The 27,706-nt window shown below is 48.0% G+C and overlaps 1 protein-coding gene across 5 annotated transcripts in view; it reads right to left on the bottom strand.

Annotated features, from left to right (window-relative positions):
* LOC105081475 (protein FAM110B) overlaps positions 1–27,706 on the bottom strand; it is a 115,296-nt gene that overhangs the window by 12,275 nt on the left and 75,315 nt on the right. The window contains exons 1-2 of one of the 5 annotated variants that reach the window (XM_074355134.1): positions 9,903–12,081; positions 9,486–9,778 (exon numbers count right to left, since the gene is read on the bottom strand). The exons of the other annotated variants lie outside the window; for them this stretch is intronic. The gene's annotated coding sequence lies outside the window, so the exon portion shown is untranslated. Of the gene's footprint in view, positions 1–9,485; positions 9,779–9,902; positions 12,082–27,706 lie in introns of those variants that run through there. 5 annotated transcript variants of the gene reach the window in all.

The raw sequence follows: 27,706 nt of genomic DNA, 5'->3' as shown, positions 1-27,706 counted from the left end.
TTCCGTCTCGTGAATCGCTCCGAGTCCAGCACCTGTTAGCACAACTAGTTCCCTGCCCCGAGTGTACTCAGGAAAGACTGCTTTTTCACTTTTAAAGATTCAGATGGAACTGCGGGACAAACAATAATCTTCAAAGTAAGACACGGACGTCTGCAGACACCTGTTACCGCAGCACACATTTTAACCTGTAGCTCTCACCACGGCTTCCATCAGCCACCTCCAGGTCTAGAATGGTGCAGGGTGAACAAGGCTTTGCTGCAGTCTGCGCTTGCAGCGCTGTCCCGGGGACTGAGCGACGAGGAGCTCAGCGACGACTCAGAAGTTCACTGCGGTTGCCCAGCCCCGTCCCAGCCCTGCTCTGGGAACTAAAGCAGCAGGCAGAGGGACACGAGTGGACATGAGCCAGGAAGGCGGGGAGCAAGGAGCACTCGTGGGCCCCTCCTCCCCGCCCCCAACCCGGGGTCACCAGGCTGCTCCCATCACGAAGCCCCTCTCCTGCCGCGGTGGCAGGGCCTGGGTACCCACCGCAGGGAGATGCTGTGGTCCCCAGTACTTGCTGTGCCAGAGGATAAAACAGTGAGGGGGGGTCAGGGGCAGGAAGATGTTCTGGAAGCTCTGTGAGCAGAAGGCATTCATAAATATACAAGACAGGCCCGAAGAATCCAGTGTGTGGCAGTGACAGTAAAGCTCTTTGGTAAGGTTCTCTGAAGGGCTCGCAACATTTCACTGCATCCTCCTTAGTGGAAAATAATTATTCCAGTATCTTGCTAAGGAAATGAGAGTATCTTCCGAACAACAGAAAGGTAACAGGCTAGTCATCACTCGACTAGATAAAAATCAAACTTCTCAGTGCTTCCCTGGAGGATGGGGCCAGCCCCTCCAGACCACGGAGAACCCCCAGCGTGGCAAAGACAACTTCCTGAGACCCTCCTGCCCTCCAGAGGACAGACCCCCACAGGGGCCTGATTAAGCACGTTTACACAGACGGGACAGCTGGAATGCAGGAAGCAGCAGGAATGGGTTTGTTCATTGAAAGATAATGTTTACTGAGCACCTATGATCTGCCAGGCGGCGAACACAGTGAGCACTACGTGGAACTCGTAAACGCGGCAAAAAATAATTAAGCAGAATCTGCAGTTTGAGAAGTGCAGGTGCTAACGAGAAGGGGAGCACCAGGGCTCAGCAGGGTGGTAACTGCTGCTGATTCCAGTAAGAAGAGTTTTCGGGAAAGTGATCGGCGGGGGTTCTGGAGAGAACGGAGTGGATGGGTGCTGGTGGCGCCCAGGAGCTCTGGGAGGCGCTGGAGGCTGGAAGCGCGAGTAGGACTGAGAGCGGGCGTCTTCGCTGAGACAGCTGAACTGAGCGCACGTTGGTCGGCTGACCAGGGCGATACGGCAGGAAGAGGAAAGCCGTGCAGGTGACGCAGGACAGACGTCACACTGCCTCCTTGGCTACTACACACTCTGCGAGCTCTTCGCCGTTTTCCCCCAGCGTCTCTGATTCCCCGTCGATCAACCTGAAATTAGCAGAAGCAATACATTTTTGCTCTGTCTTCCAGGAGATAAAATTCTAATTCATCAGATGATTTGCTTTGGGCAGGAGGAATAAAAATGAGAAGTGGAAACTTTAATCTGCAGTAAGTCACGGCTTACAGGTGCCAGGAGGGTGCGTGGGACTTTCCACAGCTTGCCTGCGACATCGGAGGAGACCTCTGTTGAGATGACAGCTCTGAAGAAGTAGGGGGAAGGCGCTGCTGTGGGTGAAGGCAGACCTAGGGACCCCCTCAGAGCCTGGGGTGGACACACACAGCACCTGCCGATGCTGACGGGTGAGAAAAATGGTGGCGGTGCTGCTGTGGGAAAGCAGACCCCAGCGAGGCAGCGTGACCGTCCGGTGCAGATGCCGACCTGCCACAGAGGCAACGCCTGACAGTGACAGCATGACAACTCCCCATTTGCTTCTCCTCCTGCCCAAAGCAAATCATCTGATGACTTGTAATTTTACCTCCTGGAAGACAGAGCAAGAATGTATTGCTTCTGTAAATCTCAGGTTGATCAAAGGGGAATCAGAGATCCTGGGGAAAAACAGCGAAGAATTTAGAGTGTGTAACAGCCAAGGACGGGAAATTCCATCCTTTGACAAAGACCATCGGTGCCTGTCAGGGGCCAGGCACGTTCCAGGCGCAGGAGACACTGATGTGACTGAAACAGACGCAGTGTGGCCGTCTGACGACGTGCCAGCCCGCAGACTGCACAACTCAGAGTCAAGTGAGCGATTCTACAGCTGGGTTCTAGGGCACCAGGGCCGGGAGTGCCCGAGTGGGAAACGAGCATAGTAACCCCTAACCATTCCAGTGGGAGGACGGGGGAAAGGCGTCTGAGAGCAGAGGACAGAGACCTCATGCGGGAAGAAAACAGCGAGGAGAGAGGGGCCCAGAGAGCAGGTGTGACCCTGAAGCGGAAGGGGCTCGTGGGGGTGCATCCTCCAGGGTCTGGGGTCAGAACACGGCTCCCCCCACCCCTACCCTTTATCCCCCACGACCTCGGGTCTCTCTAACCCTCAGGCTCCTTACCTGCACCCCAGGGATGGCCCCAGGCCCTAGCTTACTGCGGGGGGCAGTGACACGGCTAGCCACTGCTCTTTTTAACGGGCTGGAGAAAATGCTACCAGACGAACCACACAGATGGTAGAGGCAATTTCAGACTGACTGAAGGAAGAATTTTTGGACAATTAAAACTGTCCTGAACTGGAATTGACTCCTTTGTAAAGAGTGAGATTTTTATTCCAGGACTGACTCGTGCAGACAAAGGCTTCCCATCAGCCCAAGAAATTTTAGAGGGGATTTCTGCAGTGGAGGACGGGTCCTTGAGGGGATGTGGCCGACGAATAGCAAGTTCTGTGGTCCTTTGACACTTTTCTTGCTGCTGAGATTGATTTACTGTGTTCAAAGCCAAAAGCCGGGAATGCAAGGACAGAGGAAACACACAGACAGAAGGCAAGTCTGAATATAAACTGTGTATAAGTTACTAATCACCAAAAGAATAATTACATAGAATATACTGTAGAGCACAGGGAACCCTATTTAATATCCTGTAGTAGCCTGTAAGAAAAAGAGTATGAAGATGAATGTAAGTGTGTATATGCATGACTGAAACACGATGCTGTGCACCAGGAAGTGACACAACGTTGTAACTGACTACACTTCAATAAAAAATGAAAGGTGCCAGGATATTTTAATAAGTGGATTGTCTCTTAAGAAACAGATAGTAAAGAGGAGGGTATGGGCGAGGTGGCGTGGACGAATGAGAGGGGAGGGAGGAAGAGGCAGCAGGACCCTGCTGTGCCTTGGAATGTGGGCAACCTTTCCTTTCTGTCCTCCTGGCTCTGCACCACGGCTGATCTCTGACATCCTTTACGGCCCAGAATTCTCCTACTTCTTATACAGCATGTTTCTATATACAGAAAGTGTAGAGTTCTTTAAGCAGGGCACAGACTCCCCAGCTGCCCCCATGAGTTTGCAGGCTGACCGAGGAATCACCCTCTGGAGCCGTCTGCTGGGCTGAGGGGTGACGTCCAGGGAAGAGGAAGGAGTGGTTGGGACTGGAGGTCAGAGGCAGCATCTGACGTAACCAAGAGCTGATGGTCTCGTAAGAAACACGCTAACAGCCGTTATATTCGCACGCAGTGTGTCAGCTTACATTTCTCATGTCATCACAAATCCTTTAGAAAACATATTAACTGGCAGCTGCAATACACTGAGTAACCGAGCCATAGAAGTCTGCAGTTGGGACCTGGTGGGCCTGCGAAAGGAAGCCACGGGCTCCCGACGGGAGGTGTTGCCAGAAACCACTGTGGATGCAAAGTCTACGCCTCCAGCTGAACGTGCGGATTGATGTCATCTCCTCTCCCATTAACTTAGAGGGAGTCCAGTGGTTTGGTGATATTCTTTATTCTTTATTGATTTCTAGAGGGAGGGGACTGGATTTTTCTATTTTGTTTAATAGCCTTAAAGACAGACGGAGGCTCATAAATGTTCATGTTCATCTATTTTACTTACAAAGGTCCTTGCGATCACTCCAATTGCTGTTTCTAGAACTCAAGGAGATTAGGAGCCTTCCTGTGTTTACAAGTAGAAAGACACTTCAATAAATGAAGCCAATACATATAATATAAAGACCACACTGCTCCTTTGATCAAGCTACAATTGACCATTAAAATGAAATTTATCTACGGAGACACTGGAAAAAGGAAACCATAGGGAAAAAAAAGCTACTGTCTATCTCAGCAAATAATTCAGTAGTCCATTTCTAGTCTTTGCACAAAGAATGACTCAATATTCAACACCTCATTTTTCAATGCCAGCTTTTTTCAAATATTAAGATAAACACCATGAGGTGACCTCCTTTCTCTGATACCTAAGAGAAGCGAGGTGTCGCTCCAAACTCCATTTCTCCCTTTTGCAGGGCAAACAACAATGCTTCTAGAGTCATCCTTCTCTGACAGATGGGCAAGGTTCTTTTAAATAAAAATTTCCAAAAAAAAAAGTTATTCTAGAAAGTATCAAATATTCCTTTTTAGCTGGGCAATTTAGCGCAGTCCTTGGGCACTGCTCTCCAGCTGGAACCAGAGTGTTCCTGGGGAGCCGCGGAGTGGAGCCTTGCAGGGACTAGGCAGTGAGGGGCTGGAGGATTAGCAGGGCTCTCTGAGAGGGCACTTGGCTGAAACCGAGGAGGCACCAGGACCCCTGGAGGGGCAGGAACACTGAGTGAGAGCAGACTTGGACTCAAGTTGGTCTACATGTGAACCCTGCTTCCGTACTTCTAGCTCTGTGGCCTCGCGCAAGTACATCTCCCCCTTTGTGCTTCCGTCTTCCTTTCTGTGACACGTGGACAATAACAGCGTCTTTACCTGCTGATTACGTGACTACAGAGACGACCGAGGATGGGAGGCACTCGGTGTGGGGCCCCCACACAGAGGGCAGGCACTCGGTGTTTGTCGTAAACGTGTTATTTCTAATTGAAAGCACTACAAGTACCTGGTATTACTGCAAAATCATCTCCCTGGTTAATGTATTGTTCTCAAGTCCCACAGAAAGGCCAGATGTTCTTGTGAAAAAGAAATGCATCAAAACAGAAACCGTGCCTGCAAAAACACCTGCCTGGGATTGTGAGGGGCGCCGCATTCAACTGGCTTAGCGTTGGGGGGAGAACCGGCACCTTTACCAGAGTGAGTCTCCCGGTCCATTAACATGGGATGTCTCTCCATCGATGCAGCCCTGTTCTGATTTCCCTTATCAGACTTCTGTGGTTTATAGCACACAAGTCCTGTATGTGTTTTGTCAAAAAATCAGCAACAAAGAGAAGAGGTTTGGAGTAGAACTGCCTTCTTGGTCTACCAAACTGACAAAGGAATCACTTGCTTTTCTTTTTAAATTCCCCAGTTTCTCTGTAATCTACTAAGAACAAGATTCAGAAATATCATGTTTAACCTTTCCTAAGTCTACCTCATTCATTCTGTTTTAAATGAGCATTCTAACAGAGACGTGTGTAACGTGGTCGGCAAAGTTCTCAAAACAACACTCACTTTGGAAATTTTAGCTCCATTTAAACATGGTCACCTGTTTGAGAATTAGTGAGGCTAAATAAATAAATAAATAAATAAACGTTTCTCTGATCCTCTGGTATGTCTCAAAGATGCCCCAGGCCAGTTCAGAACATGTCCCTCTCTGTCCTCCACCTCCCGTGACACAGGTCACTAGGGAACAGGGTATGACGGCTTTTCCGGGATTTTAAGACTGTAAGCAAAGGTTATAGCAAGGCCTCACGATAAAAGTTAGGTGGGCAATGCGACATGGAGTCACAGTCTCTATTTATAAACTAGTGTTTGGCTTTGAGGAGGAAGGCTTTCGGGCAGACAGAGCAACCCAAGAACAGACCCATTATGTAAGTCCTCTGAGCAACGGCCCACTGTGCTTTGCGATCAAAAAAGCTGAAGATTTCACAGATTTTAGAGTCAGAAGGGACTTAAAAGGCCCATCTGGTCCAATTCATTTTACTGCAGTGTGACCGAGCATCCTAGTTAATCCGGTGTGAAGGTTCTGCCAGTGTACGTGGTCCCTAATCCACAGAATCGGCCCAGGCCTAATTATTAGTCCTAGTGGCCAAGAAGAGGTGACCTGGGAACCCGGTTTTTTTTTTTGTTTGTTTTGTTTTTGTTTTTTTAGGGCTAAGTGCTTCCATTATCAATGACTCTAGGTTGACATTTTTATTAATTAACCAGGGACCACCCCCTCCCCGAATAAAAAAAAAAACAGAACTAGATACAAAAGAGACAAGGTAAAGCAGACTAGCAGAGCTGTGAGGGAGGATATAAAATTTAAAACCCTTTCCTGTATGGATATCAAATCCTCCTCACTTGTAAAAAGAATCAGAATAACACATTTTCCACAGAAAAAGAACAAAACTGAATCCCTGTCATACACACTATTAATTAAGTTAGGAGTCTGCTTTTATTCTGTCTTCCAAAGGAAGTCTGTACAGATGGAAACCGTGTCTCAGAATCTATCATCAGAGCAGCACTGAAAACGGTCTAGCACCAGGTGACAAACTCGTCTCCATCATCTGCACGAAGCAGAGTCATGTTAATCATCAGGTAATTCATAATCACCATCCGTATGAACATCTGTACGTGTCCTGTTCACGTGTTAGAGTTTAGCTCTTTCTGCACAATAGCTCCTAAAGATGGACAAATCGTACGGAGAATATTATTAGCTGACAAAACTGACTGCTATGATTCACACAAGGTGAAATATATTACAGAAAGTGAAAAAAAAAATCCAAATGTAACTTTGGGTTCAGAAGAGTAGAGTGACTTCTTTTGTTCACCCCCTTTTATTTCCCAAGCCCTGTTAAATTGAGAATAAGACAATAAAAAAGGCAAAAAGAGCAAGAGAGACACAAAGGGGAGGGACGGGGAGTAACTAACCTAATGGGCCTCACGCCCCAAGTGTCTGGTGGAAGATTCCAGGGAAAGTGACAGGATGTTCCCGGCCACACCCCCCAAAGAGGCGCGACCCTGGAGCAGGACAGGACAGAGCAGGGCTGAGAAACCAAGCTGAAAATAAGGAGCCCCTAAAACCCCAAGCACAGTACTGGGGGGTCCCCGAGGCTCCTCCGTGACACGGCACCGAGGCCAGTCCCCCACCCACCACTGCCCAGAGGACCCCCAGGTGGGCAGAAAGGGGCCGAAGGCAGGACTGAGTTCCCATGAAGATGCTGAGTGGGGGCCCTATAGCTCACTACCCCCCCGAGCTCCCCCCACACCAGCCGCAGCGCAGACGATGCTTTCCAGGAAGGAACTTTTCTCCCTCTGAAGAAACCGATCAGTCTTGAGTAGAGGTGTGTGTATGTGCACGTGTATGTGTTTGCGTGTGTGTTCATGTCGGGACGAGGGGAACGGGGCACCTACTGAACTTTTGGGGTTCAATCTGGAGAAATCTGGCTCCCACAGAATACCATCCAGTGCGTCCTGCCATCAGCAACCCCACTTCACACACTGAGATCCCGTCTGAAGCTCAGCAACTCCCTTTAAAGTGTTAATGGGCAGCCAGGCATCTCACATGAAAGCCAGAGGCTCGAGTAATCAAACGGGAGAAAAAAAAAAGGAACTTGGAGGAAAATGAGAAATTCAAAGGACATTTGATGAAAACTTCAAAAGGTCTAGGAAATCGTCTAGAGAAACACGTGAGGCTGCTGCAGCCCTAAATTAAGAACCCAAATGCTCTTAAAAAATAAAGAGGGAAAAATAAGAGTTGGAAATTAAATATTTAATCGATACAAAGATTTCTTCCATGACAAAACTGAGATTTATCCAGAAGGTCCAATATTCACATAATTAACATTCCAGGCAAAGAGAACAAAGACTATGGAAGGGGAGAAATTATTTAGGAAATGGCAGCAAGCAGCTAGTCAGATGCAAGGGCGGGACTGTGAAATTTCAGATCATCAGGATAAAGAGCTCACCGAGCTTCGAGAGGAATCCAGGACACACACAGGTGCCCGCATGGACCGGGCTTCCTGAGGGCAGCACTTGATTCAGAAAACAGCAGTGCCAGGCCCTCGCACTGGAGGGAAAGTGCTTCTTAACTTACAACATTATGCCCGGGCAATCCTGTTTCAAGCATGAAGGCACAATAAAAACCCTTGTCAGACACGCAGGGATTCAGAAGCAGCCTCCCCAGATACTTCCCTTGGGAGGCTTACAGAGGATGTGCTTAGACAGGAAACATAAACCTGCAAAGAAAAGATACAGCAATCGGAGAAAAGACCCCCGACCCCCTACCCCAGCCAAGAAGCGGCCAAGGGCGGCTCTAGCTTTCTGCCCATGAGGAGTCACAGCAGCTGCTCAGCAGCTCAGAGCAGCCGGCCCCAGACCGACCCCGGGGTCAGGCGTTCCAGGAAGAAGACATGCGGGTGTTTGTGCACTAGCGGTCAGCCGCACGCGGCAGAAATGCTGGAACATCTGGGATGAAAACTGCCGTGAGGTAGGTTAGAAAGTGCAGGAGAGACAAGCAGAGGCCACCAGTAACTTGACAGAACAGGACTGGTTTCTAAATGAAGACGGGGTTACCGTACACTGACTACCCAGGGTGCGGAGGCCTGGCTCACTGTTCCTTACAAAGTCAACCTGAAACACAGACTAATTACAAAGGCTCTAAATGCTGCGTCATTTCTGCTGTCTGGCTACTCCCCGGGCAATTCAAGTGACACAACAACAAAAAAAATGAGTTTGAAATGCTGCACCTGCCTACAGCACACTTTTTTTTTTAGATTCAAAACTTTGTCTAAGGAGCATTCTCTGACGGATGGTTGGAATCTGGGAACCAAACACTGAATAGAATCAAGTAGCTTTTCCTTGGTTTGCTTAACTCGACCACACTTCTCAGACTGACATGAGGAGAAACCAGAGGCTCTACGATGCTCTTCTGTCAGTGGGACAATTTAAGCCGCATCCACCGTGTAGGCACAGGGACCAAGGAGGTCCAGGACCCACAGGTTCACCCCACTCCCGCCTCCGACCAGCAGGTGCACGGCATCTGGACTCCCACCTCTCCCCAGCCTCTTACAACGCTTACTTCTCTGCATGAACTTGTCACTGCCTGAAGTCTGACTCCTTTGTCGTCTGTCCTCTGCACGAGAACGAGGGCTGAGGACATCACAGCATCAGTGCCTCCAGGAGCACTGGCACTGAGATGACTGCACGGTCACATGGCAAGTCAGGGGAGAAGCATGTTCCTCACATGCCTCCAGAGCAGCGTCCACTGAGCATCCTTTAAACGGTTGCTTCTCACGGGGACGCTCCGAACACCAGCCCTCGGCCTCCACCCAAGTGCTGTGGCCTGATGGGCGAGGCCTGTGTCTGATGGACAATGACCTCAGCTGACTGATTCCAGCCGCCCCCAGTCACACCCATGCTCCTTTCCTCACCTTGGGAATTTCATGGGGTCCCAGAGGCATGTCCTGAAAGTATTAGATGCTTTGCCACTCAGCTCTTCAGTAGCTAAATCAGAACCTCAACAACACGGGCTGGTACTCTGTCCCTCCGAGTTCTAGAACACTTGACCGGAGCTACAGCAACGGGGCAGCTACTTCTGGGGTGGGATCCAGCTGTCTGTAAGCACGGATTCTCATTCAGAAGTGAATTACTGAGGGTGGGAGTAGAGCTCCGTGGTAGAGCACATGCTCGGCAGGAACGAGGTCCTGGGTTCAGTCCCCAGTACCTCCATTAAAAAATAGAAATAAGTAAATAAATCAATAAATAAACCTAATTACTTCCCACGCCCTCTACCCTCCCCTAAAAAAGGGGAAGAAATGAATGGAAACAATCACAGAGAAAGAAGTTACCTGCGGAAATACCGGGCGTCCTTCCCGAGGTCCCCTGGCTGGAATTTCTCCTGGTTACTTCTTATCCCTACATTGTCCGTCACTCTCCACTACTGAGCAATCAACAGGATAATTCAGACACCGAACCCTAGATGAGGAAGGTGGAAAGGGAAGCCCCCAGAAGAAGAGGCGCAGCGCGAAGACCTCCCAGAGCCACGCGGGGAAGGAGGCGGCGGGGCAGGCAGGCGGCGGCTGGGCGAGAAGGCGTCTACGCGGGGGCGCAGCCTGGCCGCCTCCTCGCGCGCCCCGGCCGGCGCCTTTGCTGCGTCCTCGCTCCGTCGGAAGCTGCGTGCCACGGCGGGAGGCGCCCTCGGAGTCAGGGGCACGAGCCTGGGGGCAGGACGTTTTGCTCACTTGCTCGGTGACAGTACCAATGTGGACTGAACATAAGCCCGAACTTGGCTTAACCCTGGGCTCCGTCGCCTACAGGCTGCGTGTCCCCGACGCAGGTTATCTACCCACACCTGCACCTCGGCTTCCTTGGCCGCCCCAGGACGGCACGCAGACGCCACCTTACCGGGTGGCTGGGATGGAAAACCAGGTTAACAGGTGCAAAGCGCTCAGCGGGATGTCGGGCTTGGCAGACACGGGGGAGCCGCGCCAGTCACAGCCTCACCCCAACCCCCCGCGCAAGGGGGGCCTGAGGAACAACGCAGCCCGCAGCGTCCGCCACCAGGCCGGCGGGAGGGACCGGGGCATCGGCGCTGTCGGAACACGTTCTATGGCAATGGTCGCAAGGCTGCAAGGTCCCACAAGAAAAGTAAAGGCTTGATTTCAACCAAGTTTCCCCAAACCTCGCCGAGGAGAAGCCAGTTATTTGGAGAGTCTGACCCTCTATCACAATGAGAAATGCACACCCGCGTTTCCCCCTCAAACTCCAATGAAGACAAATCTTAAGAGAAAGGAGAGCAGGTGCCAGCTGTTGAGTGATGCTGCCTGGCCCCCATCCGGTTCTCCACCATCCTGGGTTGAGTCCTGCCTTCCTGAGTCAGCAGGCACATGGGTGGGCACCCCTCGGAGTTTTTGGCACCCAGAGGATACTATTATCCCACTTTTTCAGAAAACTCATGAATAATGTCAATTCTGAACATTTAAGGTAATACATAAGAATAACGTCTGTAGGCAATGTTAAAATGAGAATCGAGAGAGGAGACTAAGGCTTAGAAGCACAAATACGGTTGAGTGGGTTTTTTTAAAAGTGTATCATTACTATTATCGTAGCTTGTTTTAGAATAGTAAAAGGGAAACAGCTTCCCCAGGCTGCATCAAACTAATATCTTCAGGTACAGCTGTGAAAAAAAAAAAAAAGGTACTTTTCAAACCACATTTTTCAGGTTCAAGAGGGAATTTTTGGAGTTTGTCACCGAAGGGGCTTGGAAGATGTTCATAGCCGGAGCTGTTGCAAAGCCTGCTGATTTGGAACTGAAAATCAGAGTTGTGCTGAGTCAAAACTCTCCTCAATGAGGCCTCTCTGGAAGCTTCTCCGCACCTCATACCACGGCCACGCCCCCTCCATGAACAGCCCTGGCTCAGAAGTAATCATTTGCCACCAAGCTCTCCACCCGAGCTAGCCCATCGGGAACCTTCTGGTGCAGTGCCCTGAAGCTGCCATTTGGTCTCGCGAAACAAGGTGGCCAGTTTCGGGATGGGAAGCGTGTCTGAAATCTGAACGCCCCGGGATGTTTCCCTTCTCAGTGTCAGCGAGTCTCCAGAGACTGATGCTTGCTTCTTGGTTTATCACCCTGGCCGGCCCCCACTAGCGGGATGGGCGTTTCCAAGACAGAATGAGCTCATTCATCCAAGGTATGGAAGGGATGTCACAGAAAAGGTCAGGGCAGAGAGGAGGGAAGAGAAAAGGAACAAGTCAAATTAAGTCCCTGAGGGTTAGGGAAATGGCGTTATTATCAGTAAAGAGGTGGATGAGAACTGCGTAAACTTTTAAAAAACTTGAAGTTAATGACATCTGTGCACACAGGGTGTATCTTTTTCATATCTAACGATCTTACTCTAGTATCTTTCTCATACTCACCTTTTGGAGGACAAGAGATTTCCCAATATTGAGTATTTATAAAGATAGATACTTTTGACTTAATTTTTAAAAATGCTGTCCTGTATTTAATCTTTTTTTATTTTCTAATGAAAGAGGGAAACTGAGTCCCTATCAAGTTCAATGCAGATTAAATAAGGAAGCTGAAAAAATGCCTTCTGGATGTAAAGAGATGGCATTTATGCATATACGCATTCATTAGGCACAAACTACATGACAGCTACGATTAGAGAAGTAACTCCTGGATGGTGCTTACTGTGCACCAGAACTGTTGCAAGGGGCTTCACAAATTAATATTTTGTAAATATTACATCAAATCCAACTATGACTCAATTAGTTAGGAGCTGTTATGATCTTTCATTTTATGAATGAAGAAACTGAGGCCCCAAGATGTTGAGATGTTTGATCATTTGCCTAAGAAAACCCTCACTCCACCTGAGCTAGAAAAAGTGGGGCTAGAACTTGAACAGGGAAATCCGACACCGCAGTCACATCCGCCCAGCCCAGCGCAGAACTCGAGGTGCTGAGAGGTGAAGGACGCCCCCAGACCTGCCAGCCCCGCTTTCTGCAGTCACTTTCTCTGTGCTTAGATGTCAGACCGAGGCCCCTGCACCTTTCCCTTTGTAACTCTTCCTGAGTGTTGGTGCAGGGGTTGTCCCTCGGGGGAGTGGACTTGAATAAACCGCTCTTGTTCCCAAATCTGTGTCCTCCGGCCGCCAGGAAAGCCCAGCACGGAATCCCTTCCACGGAGCTGGCGTGCCTGCTGCTTTGTTAGACTCAGAGAAACCTCTTCACTTAGATCCCCTAATTGGTTTGCCTACTATTGATTTTATCCTATTTTATTTTTCCTGCTTAAAGGATACTGCACAGAGCTGCACAAAAAGGCCATAAAATAAACACAAAAGAGGCGTCTGGCTTTCAGCCAGCCCGTGGGGTCCCGAGACACCCGCTTTCTGGCCTTCTCGTTGGTTTTTCTTTAGGTCCTGAGGGAACCGCTAGGCTCTGGACCCCAGAGGCAGCCCCCCAGGGCCGTGTGCACCACATTAAGGAGAAGCCTGAAATGGTTTTGAATTAACCAACCATTCTGGATGCTCTAGAGTTCATTATATCCTCCAGCCTCTGGAATCCAGAATCACTAGCCTGAAATGGAATACACTCTGGACAAGAATAAGGTCATGGGCTTGTCTCTTCCGTATCTCTTCCCGAGAGGCTGAATCATCATTCATTTACTATCTCTACGTTACCTGTCATGACACATCCAAACATCATTCTGTGAGGAGGAGGACTCCCAGACCTTGGAAACACGCTGATTTATTCCAGGGACGGGCCGCAGAACTCCTGGAGTATAAAGACCCATTTCTGGTCTGGATTTTAGGGCTGGCACAATCGTCTGTTCAATGGCTAAGTCGGCTCCTCCTACATCAAGGCAAGATTTGACATGTTGGACAGGGAGGGCCGCACTGAAAAGGGGACATCTCAGCAAAGCTGTACAGGGGGGAGGGGGTGATCACAGGGGTGCTAGGGGAGGACCAGCACAGAGGCACCTGCGTGGCTGGTGTGGGATGAAGGAGGTGGGAGAGCTGAAGGCATCACCAGGTGGGCGCAGGGGGCCACCGCAGGACCACAACCCTCTCCACGCACAACAGGCACCGCTGGAAGGATGTTCTGCTGAGAACAGGTTGCAGGGGCCAGTTAACTGGCCATCCAGTGATCCCAGGGTCTGAGCTCAGTGACAGTAGTGGGGTGGGGAGAACTGGTCACGTTCTGGATACACATTAAAGGTGGGTCCAACAGGATTGCTGTGTCCTTCTGGATTTACTGTTTGTCTCCTATACGAGTATGAAGTTCCATCAGAGCAGCCTTTGTCTGCTTGTTCTCTGCATCTCCAGAACCCAGACTCGAGGCTACAAATACCCACTGCCCGAGTGAGTGAGTCTTCCACAGGCTGCCATGTGGCCAAAGCAGGATTCCAGTCCAGGCCTGTCTGACTTCCACAGCCCAGGTCACAATCACTGTGCTGTTCTGTTTCTGCTAAGATCACACGCAGAACATTACAAGGACGTGCAGGGGAATTCCTTTCCGTAGTTCTAAAGGAAATGGGAAATGAGCCCGGAAAGTCGTCTTTTTAGAAATTGGGTAGGGTGGGGCATGGGGTTGGGCACCAGCAGGTGAGCCGTGGAATATTTCAGAAAACAGTGCCGGTCAAGATGAGTCATCGATTCTGAGGAAGGTAAATTTCCCCAGAATCTACGGTGATGCAACTACACATTAAAGCAACAACAACAAACTTTCCAATAGCGACACACGGGTGATCGCAGAGCACTGCAGAAGTCTGATGCCGATCAGGACCGCCTCTCCTGCTGCCTTTCATCGGAGGGCAGTGCGGTGCGACGCCCGGAGAGGCGCCTGCTGGGCTTGGACATTGCCGCTACCTGACTGGCGAAATGTCCTTCAGCGAGAGGCTTAAGCTCCCTGTGTCTCAGTCTCCTCGTCTGTAAAAAGGGGTATCACCCAGCTCCGATGGACATTAAATCAGGAGGAAGTAAATTAACGCACGTCGGGTGTTCACAGCATTGCGTGACTCCCACTGACTGCTAACCCTGTTGACCCCGGGCTGCTTCGCCTGTGGCTGTGTCTCTCACCCCAGTGCCTGTCAGCGCACCAAAAGCCCGACCCGTCCACGGAACTAGGGAAGGAAAGCCCCTGCAGTGCATGGGTCTAGGAGGAGAGGCCTGGCGTCCCACACCTGGGGTTCAAGAGAGACGAACGTGGACTCTCCTCGTCAAGCACGTACGCCCCGGAGGCCAGCGTGCGGCTGGCCGTGCTGAGGGGGGCCGCGGGGCCAGGAGAGCTCATGTGGATAGGGTGCCAGCATCTCTTCCGGAGTGCTACGCATAATCACAGTTTTCAAAGGAAGTTCTGAGAATTCCTGGAAATATGTCATTTATTCTTGTCTCATTATCAGGATAAATAACGATCAAATATAAACCTATTTGACTTTAGGAACAACAACTATGGGATAATCCTTTTAGATGAACACTTCCCTCGGCGTGGAAAGGACCCAGTCACAGACACATTCTCTCACGACTTTTGATTCCACCTCCCATCATTTTGTTAATCTGGGAAAACAGTGTCGCCTTGTACAAATATCAGCCTTTGAGCTATTAGTGAGACCTTTCCTTCTTAAGGGACAGGGCTAGTTCACTAAAGACCCAGAGGGCAAGCGAGAGCAAACTTACTAAGTTTGTAGATGACATTAACAGGAGGGCAGGATGTGAGTTACTTTAAAACACAGAAAATACCAAAATGAAGGGACAAGGGGCTAGGAGTGAGCATCAGCCTTTTAAAAACTGCGGGACAAGGCACTTACACTCTGCTCTGACACTGACCTTCCTCCTCGGCTTATGGAATTTTAGCCGAGACAAGTCCAAAGCAACTGTGGACCCGGACACCTACGAGGTGCCATCGAAGACCCAGACCCAGAAGAGCCTGTTTTACTAACGAATCATTCCAGCACATATTTGCTTCCTTCTTTTGCAGGAAACTTTTTAAAAGATCCTGTAAAGCCACAAAGCCAGATGATTATTTCCCACAGGAGTGCTCTTGGGAACACATTTCTGGAAATTGTTTCCAGGTTTAATGGGACTTAGGACTCACCCGGAAAGGGACTTGATCAGGCCTGAGCAGTGTAACGACGAGGTGGGCTGCACACCCAGCAGGACCCCAGGGACCAGGCCAGAGGGCTCTCAGCGCCACCCTGCTCCACACAAAGCAAAGTCCCACAGGTGAGGTTTGGCTGCAGGATGCGTGGGGGTCGTTACTAGTGATACAAACAAGTGCTCAAGGACAGAGAGTGACACTCAGAGTTTGTTTCCTAGAAAGTTCTTTTTGAAAAAAATCTTGTTTTTTATTGGAGGTACTGGGGATTGAACCCAAGACCTCGTGCATGCTAAGCAGGCGCTCTACCACTGAGCTATGCCCTTCCCCCAACACTCAGACTTTGGAAGCCTAGCTTATATATGGTGATATTCACAATTTTTCAGGTAAAAATGAGTTAAGAACTCACTTGTTAAAACTACTAAGTAAGCTACGGATGTGAAGATACTAACTTTAAACTTTAATATCATTCTGATTTTAAACTGTACTAAAAAACAATCCAAAACAGAGTTCTATTTTTTACCAACGGCCTTTTGCTGTACGTGTAACTAATCCGAACTGTGGCCATCCGGACATCCGTGGCTGAATTTGTCTCTCAGTTAAATAAGACACAGAAAGCGCCAAGCGTGAGGCCGGGGCAGCCCCGGCCTCAGAGACTGGCCGAGAGGGTGTGGTGTCCATTGCTTAATTAGTTCCGGTTGTCAGGGAGTGAGGGCCCTGTGCACACCTGGGGGGACACAGAAGACAGAAGCCCTCTCACTCACTCACCACGTTTATTTAAGGGTCAAAACTGTTTAAACAAGCATTTGTGATGAGATCTTTTAAAAGTAGATTATATACTTCTTTCCCTGTTTGTTGATAGTTCACGGCTATCACATGATGACAGAACATGTAAACACTGTCTGTAGACGTCCGCTTTCTCAGATGTCTGGGGTTCCCCAGGGAGCCAGGTCGTTAGTTACTAATTGTCTCGTCATTATTCTTGTGTCCAGAAGTCTCCAGCCTCTTCACAAGTCCTGCTTCTAATCTACTTGGGTTCAGAGTTTAAAAATTCATATTAAATATAAGCCAGAAATGAGGCACTGAAGGGACAGTTTAGGTGTGACGAGTATATTTCACGGCATTATACTGAGAGCACCATTTTCTGAGTGCAGAATTATTTTTTAAATTTACAGGTAGATGAGGGCTGTGTCTGGTACAAAAATTAACGTGTACATTTAGAATGTTTCTTTTTCTGTTTACAATAGCCAAGACATGGAAGTAACCTAAATATCTAATGACAGACGAATGGATAAGGAAGATGGGGGGGGTGTACATATACACACCATGGAATACTACTCAGCCATAAAAAAGAAATGAAATAATGCCACCTGCAGCAACATGGATGGACCTAAAGATTATCATATTAAGTGAAGTAAGACAGAGAAAGACAAATATCATATGATATCACTTATATGTGATATCTAAAAGAAAATGATACAAATGAACTTATTTACAAACCAGAAGCAGACTCACATACATAGAGAACAAACTATGGTTACTAAAGAGAAAGGGCAGGAGAGGGATAAATTAGGAGTTTGGGATTAACATTTATACACTACTATATGTGAAACAGATAAACAACAAGGACCTACTGTCCAGCACAGAGAACTATATTCAGTGTCTTGTAATAACCTATAATGGAAAAGAATCTCAAAAAGAATATATATATATGTATGTATAACTGAATCACCTTGCTGTACACCTGAAAGTAACATAACATTGTAAATCAACTTCATCAAATTTTACTTCAATAAAAAAAAAATAGAATGTTGCTTTCTGTTGGCAAAAAGAGATACAGAGAATTGTAAATAAAAACAAAACATACAATTATTTGTATAGAAATTATTCAGAAGTCCAATATTTTTCCTAACATAAAATTTATGAATTGCTATAATCAAGGGACAATATCCAATCATGTCCGTTTTATTTAGAGTATTAGAAATAAAGCCATCTTCAGAAAAGTAAAGCTCCAAAATAATGCTTAGAAGAAGACGCTATACTTGGCCTATTACAGTTTGGACTCTATTTTCCTATAGCATCTTTTATAGCAATTTAAAGAATAACCTTTTATTTGAGGACCGGTCACCATCAGGGTCTCCCCTCCTGTGTCCCTCCTTAAAGGGTTTGGCACAAATTTACAGTATTGTTCAAGTGACACACTCAAATGCTTAATCTATAATTGACTTTCTGTGGGAATTTTCTCAAAAACTGAAAAAAAAAAAAGTTGCAGTTGTTTTAATCTGATTTTCTTCCCCCTGTTGGTTTGCATTTGAAATAATAAAGGAAGTTTAATACTTGGCCAATAACACAGTCCAAATCAAGACTTCATGTAATTTTTTCAGAATCAAAAGAACCCTTGGTCAGGGGCTCTGATTTATGCTAAAGAAAGAAATGGTAAGAAAAATAATGCTTCCAGGTAAAATATACTTGAAATACTGTTACTTTTACTTACAACTGAATTAAATTTTCCTTTTACATAAATCAGTGTAACATTTCCAACTATGATCATTCATAAATCATGGGTTCCCCAATGAAGAAACTTAAGTTTTAATAGTCTTAACCAGTCCCTTTCCTTTTTGTCCTCTACAAATTAAAGCACATAATAATGTCATAAATAAACATAAACAAATAAACATAAATTTCTTTTTTCTTTTTCTAATCATAGCATTTAGTGGCACTTTCTGGTCTGGAGCAAATTAGACTAATAATTACGTTTCCTCCTCTAAACAAGTAAGTATGATGCAATAACCACGTGCATTGAAAGGGTTCTTGAATAAATAATTCTAAATAGTGAAAAATGGGTCTTAGGAGTTCAATTCCTGCTCGCCCCCTCATCACAAGGACTTCTGTTAGACAGAAGCTTCAGACCTCCAGGGCGTCTCGTATCTCAGGCCCTCAGGGAATTCTGTTCCCTTGTGCTGTTTAGTTGACGGTAACAGAAGAGCAGAATCATCAGAATAAACAGAGAAGGCATGATGCTCTGAACTGTCCATTTGGCCCTGACTCCAGGCCACTGACAGCCTTTGAGTAAGTAAACTAAGTTCCAGCAGACTGTTTCTTCCAGGCCTGACTCAGTCCCATAATAAATTAGCTGCACGGAAGGGCAGCTTAATGACTGGAGGGCAGGGGTGTGTAATGTGGTCTCAGGGTCAACCATCAAGGGAGGGTGTTGTGAAGTCCAAGGGCCAGCGGGACCGCACTGGCTCAGACGGCCACTGCGCCACTCCCACAACCGCCTGCTTCTCTGATGCCAGTGGGGATGCCTGGCCTCCCTGCCAGGGTCCGAGCACCGGCCACTGCCCGGGATCTCTGACCTCGTTCTCCCGCCTGCCCTCCGGCCACGGCGGTGGAGCACACAGCTGGGAAGGAGTGACAGCCTCTCCAGACCTGGGCCAGCCCCGCTCCCCACGCTGCCCTCAGGTACCTCCAGCCCAGGAACCGGCAGGGGTGCCCCCCCATGCTCAGTACCGCGGAGGACAAAACCGTCATTTCTCTGCGCCCTTAACAGAAACAGCTACTGCGCCTTTGTCTGAGACCAATGAGTAGATTTAGTCCTGGGGTCTTTAAGAGTTCTATTTACAAAAACTCTCACCACGGCCAGATTTTGAATAGCAGAAAATTATCCCTGCACATCTTATGTTAATTTTGTGAAACTGGAGTTTAGACTCTCTTGCTGATTCAGCTCTGACTGTGTAGCCCCTTGGGAACTGATTCAAACTTCCATTCAATCCCTCATCCGGTCCTTGGATACACTGTTACTTACAGAACAAGGGCTTTGGTCCAGCTCGGGGCTGGATGTTCAGGGCGGAGGCAGAAGTGATGATAAACAGGTAAGACAGGAGGGCTTCACAGCCTCATGGGGAAGATAAGAACGAAGCAGCCAGACAGTGATCCTGAGAGGTGTGACGTGCCGTGAAAGAGTGCAGGCTGCAATCCGGCGCCTCCCCTCGCTGGCGCCTCCGGCAGCGCCTGCAGCAGGGTGAAGCAGAGCCCCTGGTGGCGGGGACCCCACAGGTCTAGAGCCTCGGCGGCAACAGGCACCAGTTGGGTGGGAGAAACAAGCTGCTTCCGGAACCAGGTGAAGACTAACCAAGTTCCTGGGAAGGGTGGGGACGCATTCCTCAGGATTTTCACTGCGGTTCACAAAGCGACAAAGTGGGAGGAGGGGCAGGCATCCTGGGCAGAATTCTGGAAGCATCTGAGTCAAGTCGCACCCCACCAAAAGCCAGCCCAGGGAGGGTGGGAATCACTGCCCATGGGGGCGGGTGAGGATGGCCGGAGCTGGAGATGGAGGCCTCCTGGCGGCCAGGCTTGGGGGTCCCCCGTCCCCAAGCAGGGGACACTGCTGGCCAGGAGACTGAAGAGAAACAGCAGCCAGTTCCAAGTCACCAAGTAGACAGCCAGAATCTGAGAATTAGCGAAGGAGCTTCAAAACCACCATTTCTGACCCATTTCTTTCCCGTCACTGGCCTTTTACAGCTCCTCCTCATGATAATCTTTGCCTCGGGTTCAGGCAAAAATATTTTGGGGTAAACATTTTTATTTTTTCTTTATAAAGTTGATGAACATGATTAAAGAAACCACGTGAAAACCTATATAAAGATTCGTGTATAAAGAGGGCATATCCGCAAAAGAACAAAATCAGCTAGTTTCCGTGCTATGTGACCACGAAGGAGGTTACTTTAGCAAAAAGTTGGAAGAGAAAAGGCAGAGAAGAAAGTCGGTCTTGCCGCTCTCGGGTTTCCCCTGAGCTATGTTTAAGTCGGCTCGGCTCCCTGAACGTGACGAAATCACTCTTTTAAAGCACAGACCCTGCCCACCCCAGGCCCTTCATCACCCTGCGTGACGCAGCGTGTTGTCTGCGCAAGGCCCCCCAGGGAGAGGCACACTGATGCGGGCTCGCTGGTGGCGGTGCTGGGGACCTCCTCCCAAACTGTCACCAAGGTCCCTTCTCTTACACAGACCGTGGCACAGGCTCGGAGGCATTAAAACAACCCAGAGGCTCTCGTGATTACTCATCATTCTAGCATCTTTCAGAACCAAACCACTGGAGGCTTTAAATTACAGGTATTTTTTATAAGCTTGGACGGTGCCAGGCAGTTTTAATCATTTTAGATGTTTAATTATCAAACCATTCTGCCTGCACACCACAGAATTCACAGTGAAGCCTCACAGCTTGCTGATTTAAATGAGCAAACATGAGTGTGTGTCTCACCCCCAAGGGACCGCAGACACGGATGGTAAATCTGGTGATCACTCGGGAACTGTCTGTAAAACCCGCCGTGTGTAATCCAGCGACTCGGCTGTCTGCCTACGTAGCATACCAGAGGGGCCTTCATTTACAATGAAAACAAACAAACAAAAACTTTTACTGTATAAAAATATTTCACCAAAAGCACCACAAAAACCCAAGTCTTTGAATATTAACTTCTGGACTCTTTGAAAAGTAACAAATACTAGAAAGTCGGTGAAGTTCTATGATCAATAAGGCATTTATTACTATATGAACTGCCTTTCAAAGTCGAGAAAAATACTTGAAAATACTGGCAATATTAAAACGGATGTGTGAACACATTTTTCAGTAATAGAAAATCCAAATGGCAACAGGATCTGTTGGACTCTCTTCTCTACAGATGGTCCCTCGCTTTGCAAGGGACCAAAGACCCAAATATGCTGAAACTGGGCCATGTGTACTTAATAGTCAATAGCAAAAATTATGGTTCTGTACCCTTTAAAATTTTCTGTCAAAACTGTAACTCGTGTGGCAGGGTATAGCTCAGTGGTAGAGCACATGCTTAGCATGCACGAGGTCCTATACCTCCCCAGTACCTCCATTTAAAAAAAAAAAAAGGAAATCATCAAATCACAAAGGAGGAGACGAGAGAGGAACAAAGGAATTACGAAACAGCCAAAAAACAACTCATAAAATGGCAACAGTAAGTCCAAAACTTTCAGTGGATATTAAATAATGCAATGGGTAGGGACAGTAGGCGTGGCTCCATAAGAAAGCTGAGATTTAAAAAACACAAATAGCATATACACAGCAAAGAATGATTCAATAAAATTAGGGCCTCCCAGATGCATCTAAAGCCAAGCCCAAAGCGGAGACACAGAAAAGGAAGGCTGGGTGAGCACAGGAGAACCTGTCTCCTGGTGGGGGTCACTCTGCTTATATGAAGGATCATGACTAATAACATCAAATAAATTACTTTTCAGATGAGAAGAGCCTATTTGTAATTTTCTTTCAATCCTCGTAACTATTCAAAAGCCAGATGCTAATCTTAGACACTTTTTTTTTTTAAATACTAGTAGAGAGTTAATGTTCCTGGAACTAGCTGGAAGGGTTTACAGACTAGTAAATGTGTTTCCATGGAAACAGATGCTTCCCAGGGAGCGATCATTCTACACGTTCTCTAAAACCCAGCGACCAGGGAGGAGAAGACGGCGCTGGTGCTGGGAAGCCGCCTGACCTTCCATTTGTCCCCTTCTCCAGTGCATGGATGACACGAGGCACAGGGACTGGTGGAGGTAAAGTCACCCACAGAGGAGTTCCAGCACACCTGCTTATCCGGTCCTGACGCTGGGTCCTGAGGGATGCTGGATGTTTGCCACAGCCTTCAAGTAGACGAGGTGTACGGGGGCGGACACTGCCCAACAGGGGCTCCACGACACCAGCTGGACAACTGAGTCTTGACAAGCGACCAGGGGGCACGAGAAGGAGCGAGCAGAAAGCAAGGATGAGGGCACGCTTACACCCCAACTGGAAACAGGTGTAGCAGACGCTCTGTGACCTGACATTGACCTTCACAAATCCCAGAACAAGGGCATCTTTGCTGGGGATGCTGCTGGAAGTAATGTCTCCATTCCGCTTTGCTTCACGGGCAATTCTGGTGGGAGAGGTGAGTGTGAAGATGCCTTTCTCTTTGTTCTTGCAGAATTCACTGCTAGAGGGGCACTGCTCTGGCCCAACGCAGGGACCCCGGGGTTCACCGAAGGGCACATTTACTATGAGGACCAAGTCCCAGCCAGACCTGCGGTCACAGACCCAAGCAGAAAGCAGTCCCATGGGGACAGGAGTTGCACATTTGTCTCCCCATGGTGCAAGGATCCACACCAGGTTGTGAGGCTTGAGGAGAAAATCCAGGTAAATGCTTAAAAGGGGGCAGAGTGCACAGCAGGCACCCAGTGAGCATCAACTGCTCTAACCGTTACTGTTAATTGTTATTAATATCGTTAATATTAAAAATCAGGCGGTGTCTCTGCTAGGCCGTGTGGGGAAAAACTCAAGTTCATCTTTATAAAAGGTGAGAGGAAAGCACTGATACTCTCAAAGGAATTCTTGGAGAGCATACACATGACTTAGTCTCCATTCTGAATAAAGCTAGTTAATCGGGTCTGCGGCTGAGTCTTGCTACTGGGTTACCCAGCTGGGGAGAAGGACAGAATCATACTTTAGCTGTAATAACAGAGCAAAATTTTCCAAAAGATGCCATAGTGACAAAAAATATGTTTTTATGAATGCAATGAATGAATGTTTTATGTACGTATATGTATGACGGGAACATTATGCTGTATTGACAGCAGTTGACACATTGTAACTTAGTCTACTTCAATAAAAATTTTAAAAATGTATGTTTAAAAAATTCATTTCAATGTTTTTTGACTTCTATGAAATGCTTTCTTCGAAAAGATGATCTCCTGATCTAAAAATAAATAAGGGTTATGTGAACTTTTAAAATGAATACCTTTAACTTAGAAGGAAAATTTATCAACACCTCCATATTATATCTGTTTCCCAAATTCTCTGTCAAATCGTCACAATGTTAGGATGTTTACAGTGTTGCTCCCACTGAGTGTCTTTTCAGACTATCATAATTATTTTGGTCCTTATTTTGGTTGTTATCCGTTTATCACATGGAATAAAATAACCACAAAGTAAAACCACAGGTGTTGATGAAAAAAAAAAAAGAGCAGGGAAGGAAATGTACTTTGGGTAGTAGAAGGTAAGGGCTTTGAGTTCAGATTCTCCTATGCTTTGTGTGTGTGTGTGTGTGTGTGTGTGTGTGTGTGTGTGTGTGTGTGTGTATGCAAAGCAAAATCATTAAACCAAGCCCCCCCCCAATAAATCAAGTCGTGAAATGAAATTGCTGTGAGTCTGAAGTGCCGTGTTTTAAACACGACCGCTGAAGGAGGCAGCCGTCAAATGTAAGCGTTAAACCTCTAAACGGATTCCGATGCAAAGGATGAGGTTGGGAGTGATCTCTGATTTTCTCGGAACTGCAGAAATTACAGCCCAGGCGTCCACGACCTTCAAGTGACGGAGCACTTTATGGTCCTGGTCCACGGCTTCCCAGGGCCGAGGCGCAGAGGCAGCAGGTGACAGGCAGTATGAAGACCACAGAGCTGATGTGAAATAAAACCATCCGTCTGTGAAGGTTTTATTTTAGCTTGTCCCTGCCCTTTGTTGGCCCATTTGACTGTCATCCTAAAACTTCAAAGCCTTCTCGCAGTTTCCACCACTGCGAAAGGAATATTCATGGCGCGAGGCTCTGCCCCGTCAGAGGCGTATTTATGTCCACGAGAAGATAAAACCGTTGTAACAAGGGAAAATGCTGCAGATTTACAAGGGGTCAAATTTATATGGCAGCGCGCTCATGTGCCTGGGCTTCACCTTGTGGGCCCCCTGATCGAAAAGCTAGTGAGGAGGCCGCAAAAGCTGCCCTGGATGGTTTCTGGACAAAACAGCACTTCCGCTCAGAAGGCGGTCACAACCCCTCACCGCCCCCGTCCCCCACTCCAGACGGGGCTACACCAAGGGCGAGGATGTAACTCTGAGCTGGTGTCCAGTGTTCTCGGAACTGCCACACACATTCGAGGGCACACCACCCACGGAGAATCACAGAGCTTTCTGAAGTCGGGGCAATGGGAGAACAGGAAACTGGTTTATTAAACCAAGGGTTCACGGTCATAGTTTCCCATAAAAAGAACCGTATACAATCCCTGTACTCAAATCTCTTCCAGGAATGAAGATAACACAACACATGATGGGAAGAAAGAGGAATTCTTCACTGAATTTGAAATTTAACTGCGAAGGATGGAGAATTCTGTCTGGAAGTGTCATTTTATCGTAGGAGGTCTAAACTAGAGATATGACCTGAAAACATCATTTGGGCCCTGACGGAACTGGGGATTCAGCAAGTCAGTAAATAAGGAAGACAGCTGTGGAGTGACCGGGGAGGTGAGGAAACTCGGTGTTTTCCAGACACTGACAAATCTACGTAAGCATGTGGTCAAATGAGACTTCATGGCAAAACCGAAAGGTCTGATTATCCTCTAAAATTAATTATGAAATTATTTGCAATCCTAGCACGCTGTAACAGGTGTCAAGCAAGTACATATTTTATATTCTGTGCATTGCTGAAAATAGATACCATAACACTATTTCCTTTTTCATTTGATTTCATTTTCGCCAGCAGTTACCAGGGCTGCTCCTGGGAGTCAGCTGCTGTTCTGACCACGAGGGATACAAAAGTGACTGAAGTCCATGCTGGCACTGAGACCACAGGCTAGACAGAGGAGATGCCACTTGAACAGAAAGGGTCTGTCTCAGTGCAGAGAGGACGGCCCGTAAGGGGCTACGCAACCACTGGAGAGGGGCGGGCGGGGTTAAGTCATAGGCCCCAAGAGGAAATGAAGCGATCCCAGGAGAAAGGACATCTGAGCAGACCCTGAGGCTGAGTGCCAGGTGCAGGAACAGTCCCAGCTCAAGTCCAAGGGCGGAGAGAGCCTGGCGTTCACCGCGGCCGTGAGTCCGTTCACCAGCCTGGGGGAAACGTTGTGGGGCGGGAAGAGAGAGCAGAGGTGAAGACAGCCCATCTCGTGGAATCTTTTATCCAAGGGAAGGGGCCTGAACTTGACCTTGAACGTGATGGGAGCCAGGGAATGGTGAGCGGGGAGCCACTACCTGATGCTTCAAACCTGGCTGGTGCTCTTGGAAGTGTGCAGAGTGGATCTGAGCGGGCGAGGGGGCAGCCGAACTCCAGGGACGGAGGGACGAGGTTCCCAGCGAGGTGTCTGGCACTGAGCCCAGGAGGAGGGAATTTTGCTTCGAGGGAAGCTTCCTGGCCTCCTCCAACAGATACATTTTTTGAAAAGTTGCAAAGTAATTTTGTAAGCCAGATAATATTTTCCTACTGACAATTCACTCATGTTTATATTTATTTCATTGATTTTTAAAACATTGGTTCTGGCCCCTAGAGCCAGAGCTTAGGATGTAGTAAGAACCTTGGGGTTCGGTGGTCTTTGAAGCAAGTTTCAGCCGCAGAAGCTTTTCCTCGGGTAAAGATCACGTGGAACATGGATGTATGAAACAGGCAGACGCGGGGAGGTCGGGGCTGCAGCAAAGCCTCCGTCTCAATGCCCCTCAGCCTTGAATCCCCCAGTACTTGAGGGACAGAGGTTGAAAATCACTAATGGAGGTGAAGTCATTCATTTTACTGGAGGGCCAATGAAGTGCTGGTACCAGCAGAGGTCTCGCTTGGGAGCCGGGATGTGGTGGGAGGTGGGAGGGCTCGTATCCTGGTTTTCTAGTGTGAGCCATGCAACTCTACAAAGTCACTGTCTCCCGTGCATCTGCTGCCGCGTCTGTAAAGCTGAGATAACAGTTCCCCCACCCTTCAGAGCTGCTGAAGTGTAAAATGTGCCAGTCTGTATTAAAAAAAATGCAAATTGCCACTGCTGATCAGTAGCCCCAGATCAGAGGGCTGGGAGCAAAGCCGGTGACCTGAGTCCCAGGTGGCGAGGAGACCTGTCAAAGGCCCCCAGACGAGGACGGGGGTGAAGAACAGCACTGGTCTCCTCTGGGCCACACCAAGTGATGAGCACAGCTGAAAGGGAGCCTTGGTCGGCACCTGCAGCAAGTCTTGTGCTTCCAAGAAAACGTCAGTAAATCTACTCTGCCGAAAGAATACGGTTTCTAAATAGGAAAAAACATTTGCCTCCAAGGTTTGAGAAACCCTGGGCACATCAAACTATCACATGTGACACACCTTGGGAAGGTGGGTGAGGCTGGACCTGCAGCCAGACATACCTGGGCTCGAATCTCAGTCCGTGATCACCTTCTTTGTTCCAACAACTACCCTGCAATTGTGAGAACTACAGGAGGTGTTAAGGACAGGACTTGACACCACGCCTGGCCCCTGGGAAACGCCCAGTAAATGCTAAGCGAAGCCCCAGATCCAGTCTCCTACCTGCACCACATCACATACGTCCTTACGCTCTGGAGCTGTTTTCCACTGATGTGCCACTGCCTTCTCTGGGAAACACACCAGCACTGAGACGCACTCTGAGAGCATCACCCACGTTCCTGACCAGAGGGGAGACTGGAAACTAAGGGAGGGGGGCTTGTCCGGAAACAGACCCACAGACAGAAAACAAACTATGGTTACCAAAGAGGGAAGCGATGGGGGCAGAGGGCTCAATGAGGAGTTTGGGATTACCAGACACAGACTACTACGTATAAAACAGATAAACCACAAGGACCTACTGTAGAGCACAGGGAGCTATATTTAATGTCTTACAATAACCCGTAATGGGAAAAAAAACCTGAAGAAGAATATATATACACACATATAAGTATAACAATCACATTGCTGTACACTTGAAACTAACACAGCAACACAACACATCAACTATACTTCAGTACAAAAAAAAATTTTTTTAATAAAATAAAATGAAGGAGAGGATTTATAAAGTACTCTACACATCACAGCAATAACGCACAAGTTGAAAACAGAAGCAGCGCTCCCTACGAAACACCCTGGGAAGCGCACGCAGCCCTGCTTACATACGAGGCTGAGTGCCAACAAAGTGGCTACTTACCAGTTGAAAATCTGAGAACACGTCACACAGCACCTCAAAACCGGGTTTCAATAGTCTTAAAAATTAGAGATCGATTGGATGCAAATGTCTCATCATCAAAGTGCTTTGAACCGTAGTCGCTGTATTTAGGACTAATGAG

The sequence above is a fragment of the Camelus bactrianus genome, chromosome 29, assembly GCF_048773025.1.
Source record: "Camelus bactrianus isolate YW-2024 breed Bactrian camel chromosome 29, ASM4877302v1, whole genome shotgun sequence".
NCBI lineage: Eukaryota > Metazoa > Chordata > Mammalia > Artiodactyla > Camelidae > Camelus > Camelus bactrianus.
This window is presented reverse-complemented; position numbering and strand designations above follow the sequence as displayed.